The sequence below is a fragment of the Taudactylus pleione genome, unplaced genomic scaffold (assembly GCF_031769625.1).
Source record: "Taudactylus pleione unplaced genomic scaffold, aTauple2 ptg000019l, whole genome shotgun sequence".
Classification (NCBI taxonomy): domain Eukaryota; kingdom Metazoa; phylum Chordata; class Amphibia; order Anura; family Myobatrachidae; genus Taudactylus; species Taudactylus pleione.
The window spans coordinates 39,142,955-39,148,954 of NW_028284421.1; positions in this window are offsets into that span (position 1 = coordinate 39,142,955).

Consider the following 6,000-nt stretch of genomic DNA (forward strand, 5'->3'; position numbering starts at 1 on the left):
TCCGATTCCATAGGGGACACTGGAGAGCATAGACAGGGGTATAGACAGTGCTGAGAGAGAACTTGGCACTTTAAATATTAAAGAAGTGTGACTAGCTCCTCCCCCTCTATACCCCCCTCCAAGCTTCAGTCTTAGAAAACTATGCCCGAGGAGAGCTGAGAAAAAACAAACCGAAAGGAGGAGGCAAAGCAAGTACGCAAAACATAGGAATAGGTTGAAAAATAGTATCGCAACCAGAGACATCCAAATCATTGTCCGATGGGGGGCGTGGCCAAGACGGACATGGAGTAGCTAGCACTTTGCTGAGCTCTCCAGCCGCAATATCCGCTGCCAATATCCGGACCTCTGCCCAGCGGTGCCCACTATACCTGGCTTGTGGGGGAAGTTGTGCTGCCTCTGCGGCAGTAGTTTGAGCCGCCTTCCGTCTCTTCCTGTCCGTCCGCGCGGCTCTGCAGTGTGGCTTCCTTCCTGCCGCTGAGCTCCCTGGCTCTGACACTTGCAGCATCTGCTGTTGGAGGTCCCTGCGACTGCTGGAGCTGGCTGCGGGACACGTGTTCCCTCCTCCTGCTCTTCTGTTGCCGGGTGCTTCCTGAGATTGCCGCGGGGTGGTCCTGGGTCCTGCAGCCTGCCGGAGCTGGTTGTGGAGCTGCTGTGGGTGAGTGCCTGACACCCCTCTCCTCATCCTTGGATCTCCTGGACAGCGGTGCTGAGCTATCCTTCCCATTGCTGCACAGCGCTAGTGTTCTCACTTCTCTGGGGTTGTGAGGTTCTGTGCTGCTCAGTGCTGGTCTATGGGGCAGTGAAGCTGTATCCTGATTTCCTGGTAGCAGCCATTTTCCCTTCTCTGTTAACCCATTGACTCTCTGCCTCCAGTAGCTCTCTATATTATTAGTCTGTGTTGCCCTTTCTGCTATGGGGAAAACAAACCACACATCAGCTGCTGGTCTTGACCATCGCGACCATCGGACTTGCGAGTGAAACCCTGTGGTCGGGTTTCTCAACCACAAGCCCTGGAGTGATTTTGGCTCTATCAGACCCAAAATCACTTCCACTGACATCACTAGTGATGTCAGTGGGAGTGATTTTGGCTCTATCAGACCCAAAATCACTTCCACTGACATCACTAGTGATGTCAGTGGGAGTGATTTTGGCTCTATCAGACCCAAAATCACTTCTACTGACATCACTAGTGATGTCAGTGGGGCCGGCTTCAGACGGTAGGCGTTCCCAATGAACATCGACAGCACGCCCCCTTTGGTGCGGGACCCGGAGCGATGGAAAGTCCTTCGCTCGCTGGGTCTCGCGCATGGGCATGACGGAGCTCCCTCCGTCGTGCGCATGCGCAGTGGGGACCATCGACCCACTTGCGAGCGTACTGCCGCTCGCGAGTGGGTCTGAATGACCCCCAAAGTTCTTTATGTCTCCAAAAGAGACTGCTCTATGGCTAGATCGTTACAGGCCCGGTCGCAGACAGGTGGCTGAAGATTAAGTCAGCTGGATCATAATTTGCCTTGAACTCACGTAACTATGCTTAATTTCTGGTTACTGACTTGTTCTCATATAGGTTGGGAGCTTATGGCTTGCTGTGATCTTCAAGTTATTATTTATTTGTTGACAATAAGACTGATAGCATTACGAGATCACTATATTCATATCATTACTGATTGCAAATAACGACAATTTTTTTATCTGTCGGTTTATTGCATTGTACTCTGATTGCACTATATAAATCTATGTCACCTTTCTACTGTATGTATTATGTTTGGGTTTATGCACCTTCCCTTGCTATTGTATGTTTTTTTTTTGCAGGGGCACCGAGGGCATTATTGGCTGGAGAGCTCCCTCATGTCTAGGGGTCATCTAAATTCTTTGCTCTGTAATCTGTAGGGGGGTTGCTGTATCGGGATAGTTGTTAGGAATTATAGTTATTTAGGTATGCCAAAATTGGGGTTAGGTATATGGGGAGGGAATAAGGGTTTGGTTTTTTTCTTTCGTTTTTCTTTTTGTGTTTTTCAATGGATATTTCTATAGAGATGTCATGTCAATTTTTTTTGTATCGCGATTTTTTTTTTGCTTTCTGCTATGCATATACCATTGTATATTTAATATGTCTGTTTGTTTGTCTCGCACACTCTAATGCTATTTTGCAGGTTATCCGCTGTCTATTGTTGCTAGTATCTGGTACTAATCTGGGATGATGGCTACTCCATTGAGAATTGTATCTTGGAATCTCCGAGGGCTTAACGATAAAATTAAAAGATCCTTAGTCCTCCGGCACCTCCGACAATATGGCTCTGACATTGCATGCCTCACTGAAACACATTTGCTGGGGGGTAGGTTAATGTCACTCAAAAAAACGTGGGTTGGATGGGCTTCTCATACCTCGCACACTTCATCATCTAGGGGTGTTTCAATCCTTATACGCATATCACTTGGTTTTGAGTTTTTTTCCCTGCAGTTTTTTTCCCTGCAAAGTGACACTTTATTGGCCATTCGATTAGGTAGGGTGCTTTTATCTGTTGTCCACCCAGACCAGACGGGGTTTATGCTCGGCAAGTCCACATGCATTAATTTACGTCGCCTTTTCACTCATTTGCAGGTCTCTCATGGGCAAGGGTCCTCCTCAGTTGTTGTCTCGCTGGATGCAGCAAAAGCGTTCGATTCTGTAAATTGGCCCTTCCTGTAGGAGACCATGCGCTGTTTTGGGATTGGCCCTGGGTTTATAAAATGGGTTCAGCTCCTATATTCAGCCCCAACAGCTAGGGTGTCAATCAATGGTTTTATACCCTCTTCCTTTCCTTTATCGTGTGGAACAAGACAGGGATGCCCTTTGTCTCCCGCCCTGTTTGCTATAACAATTGAGCCTTTGGCTTGTCTCATTCGGGCACATAGGAGTATCAGGGGATTGGAGCTAGGGGCCAGAACAAAGTGGCGTTGTACGCTGACGATATGTTGCTCTTTGTTTCTGACTATTCCAGCTCCATGCCTCATGTTCTTGATCTCATTCCTCAGTTTGGTAGTTTCTCGGGACTTACAATAAATTGGGATAAATCTTGTATTCTTCCCCTTAGAGGGGGAGTTTGTGTGTTTCACTTCTGCTGAAGTGGGTCAATACCTTTAAATATCTTGGTATTTGGATATCTAATGCTCCCCGAGATTATGTGACCTTAAATGTGGTGCCCTAGGTGGACTATTTACGGGCTCGGGCAAAGACATGGAGCAAAGTTCCGCTCTCACTCACCGGGCGTGTCAACTTAATTAAAATGCTGTTACAACCTACACTGTTATATGTACTCCATAACTCTCCGATCTATCTTTCCCAAAAACTTTTCCATCAAATAAACAGTTTGGTCTCCTCTCTGGTCTGGGCAGATCGCAGAGCTCGCATACAATTGGAAGTGCTCACTAAGCCTCGTTCACAAGGGGGTCTGGCGCTTTGCCACTTTCGCATGTATTATTTTGCATCTCAACCGGCGCACCAGTGGCATTGAATGAATGACACTGACCCTCAGGCCCTGCATGCTGTTATGATCTCCCAAGTTACTCCAGGTCATACTCCTCTGCAGGCACTACTTAGTGGTAATGTATCTAACACTATGTTACCTATACTTAATCAAGCTGTCAGAATATGGGACTCTGTCTCAAAACTTCTGAAGACACAGGGCTTATATCCGGCTACTCCATTATGGTGCTCTTGAGCTTTGCCTGAACTTTTGGCGTTGCAGACCAGGGGGATTTGGGGCAGGTGGGGAGTGGTCTCCTTGGGACAGCTATATAATGCAGGTGTACTTAAATCCTTTAGTCAGTTACAAATTGAATTTGGCCTCCCACAGTCACATTTCTTTAGATACCTGCAACTTAGACATGCGCTAGCGACCCAATTCCCCAATGCTCCCCCAAACATTCAAGATTCCCCTGTCAAAAAATTCTTGTCTATAGGCGGACCTCGTCGTTTTGTTTCTCATGCCTACTCCTTTGTAATGCAAGCTCACCACCATGATGATCTGCCAGCTCTCAGAGCTAAATGGGAGGTTAATCTGGGTGCAATACAGGACATTCATGGCAGGATGCATTGGGATATCCACGATTAGCTACCACCTCAATTCGTTTCCAACAAATCCAGCTATTCCTATTGCACCAAGTTTATTTAACCCCTGATCGTCTGTTTAGGTTTGGTGGTCGTTCAGATTCAAATTGCCCTAAATGTAGTGCCCCATCGGCCAACTTTTGGCATTTGCTCTGGGATTGTCCTCAGATTATGTCATTCTAGGAAAAAATACTCAGGGTAATCTCCTCTACAGGAGTTCCGCGGGCTGTTCTTACTCCTATTGTATGTACGCTTGGAATTATAGAAGACCATTTGCTTAATAGACACACTCGTCAGTATTTACTGAATGTTTGCATGTTGGCCAAAGTTTGCGTTGCCCGCTCCTGGATGACCTCCACAGGGCCGGAGTATTATGATTGGTTATCCTTAGTCTCTGCCACAATTGCACATGAAAAATATACCTATTTGGCTAGAAACGCTGAATCTAAATTTTAACACATATGGGCCAAATGGCTTAATTCTGCACATCACCGGCTCTCTGTCTCCAATTCTTCATTTAGTGCTGTTATGTAAAAGTACCAATGGGGGAAATAATGCTACACAATCACTTATTGGTGTGTGCGAGAAGGGAAAGAATATATATATGTTTATATAGACAATTGTATATAAGTGTTATATGCTAGTCTGTCTGCTCATTGTAATGTGACATCAATGATATGCTAGTTCTACATCCTTTTATTTTGTTTTATGTTTGTCTATTTGTTGTTGTTTTCTTTTTTGAAAATCAATAAAAAAGCACTTAATTCAAATCATTGTCCGACAGACATCAAACCATTGTCCGACAGACAAAACAGAAAAAAAATAGGTAGACAAATCCAGGTGGCCAGTGACTGTTTTGAAGCTGGCCAACTAGGATGAACAGCATCATACAAAACAAATAGTTTGTTTTACATATGGTTGCAGGTCCTACCACATAAAAACGAAGAGCCTTAACCACAGCCAAGGATCCCGACAAGAGAGTGTCGTGGAAGAACCGGTACCACAAGAAGTTGGTTACTGTGGAAAGCCGAAACCTCCCTTGCGAAAGAAAATTAATTCTTCTACAGAGTACCACTCTATCCTCCTAAAATAACCAGTATGGAGGACGACAGGATAGGACGACAGAATAGAGCACCCAGATCTGACACCCTCCTGGCTTATGCCAGTGTGAGAAGCGTAAACTTCCATGAAAGTTATTTGAACCCAACAAAAACAAAAAGGTCAAATATAGGAGACTGTAAGAAAGAAAATACGAGATCCAAATCCCTTGTAGCCTCACGAGGAACAAAGGGTGGTTGTAGCTGAGGTACACAACGTCGATCAGCAGAAGTTGAAGGCTGGAATATCAAGCTCTGCCAGGCCAATACGGAGCCACAAATAGAACCTTGATCTACTCCCTTATGATGCGATGTAGAATCCGAGGGAGAAAAGGAAACTGAGTAAACAGATAAACAAAATTGAACCACCACGGTGTAGGCAATGCGTCCACTGCCACTGCCTCCGGGTCTTTCTTCCTAGAGCCGTAGGAAGGCAGTAGATTATGTCGACTGGAAGCCATGAGGCCGACCTGAGAAGACCCCACCGGTGGTGTTCTCCTTCCTGCCGGTTGAGTTAGTCTGCTTTTCGATTTGCTACACCTGGAAAGATAGCTGAGCTTGCCATTGCAATCCTTCCTGCCCAGGTTAGAAACCGGCTTAGTGCTATAAAAGCTGCACAACGTCTGAAGTAGCCGTAGTTAATGTATGCCACTGCACTCACCTTTATGCAGATTACAATGACAGGACACAGTATGACACCTACTTCTGTACAAATGAACTTGAGAAAATACGTCCGATGTCTTTAAAAGACATGTCCCCAGGAACCAGTAGCATAGACTTCTTAAATAGCCGCAAAATTGTTGTATCTACTGAAGT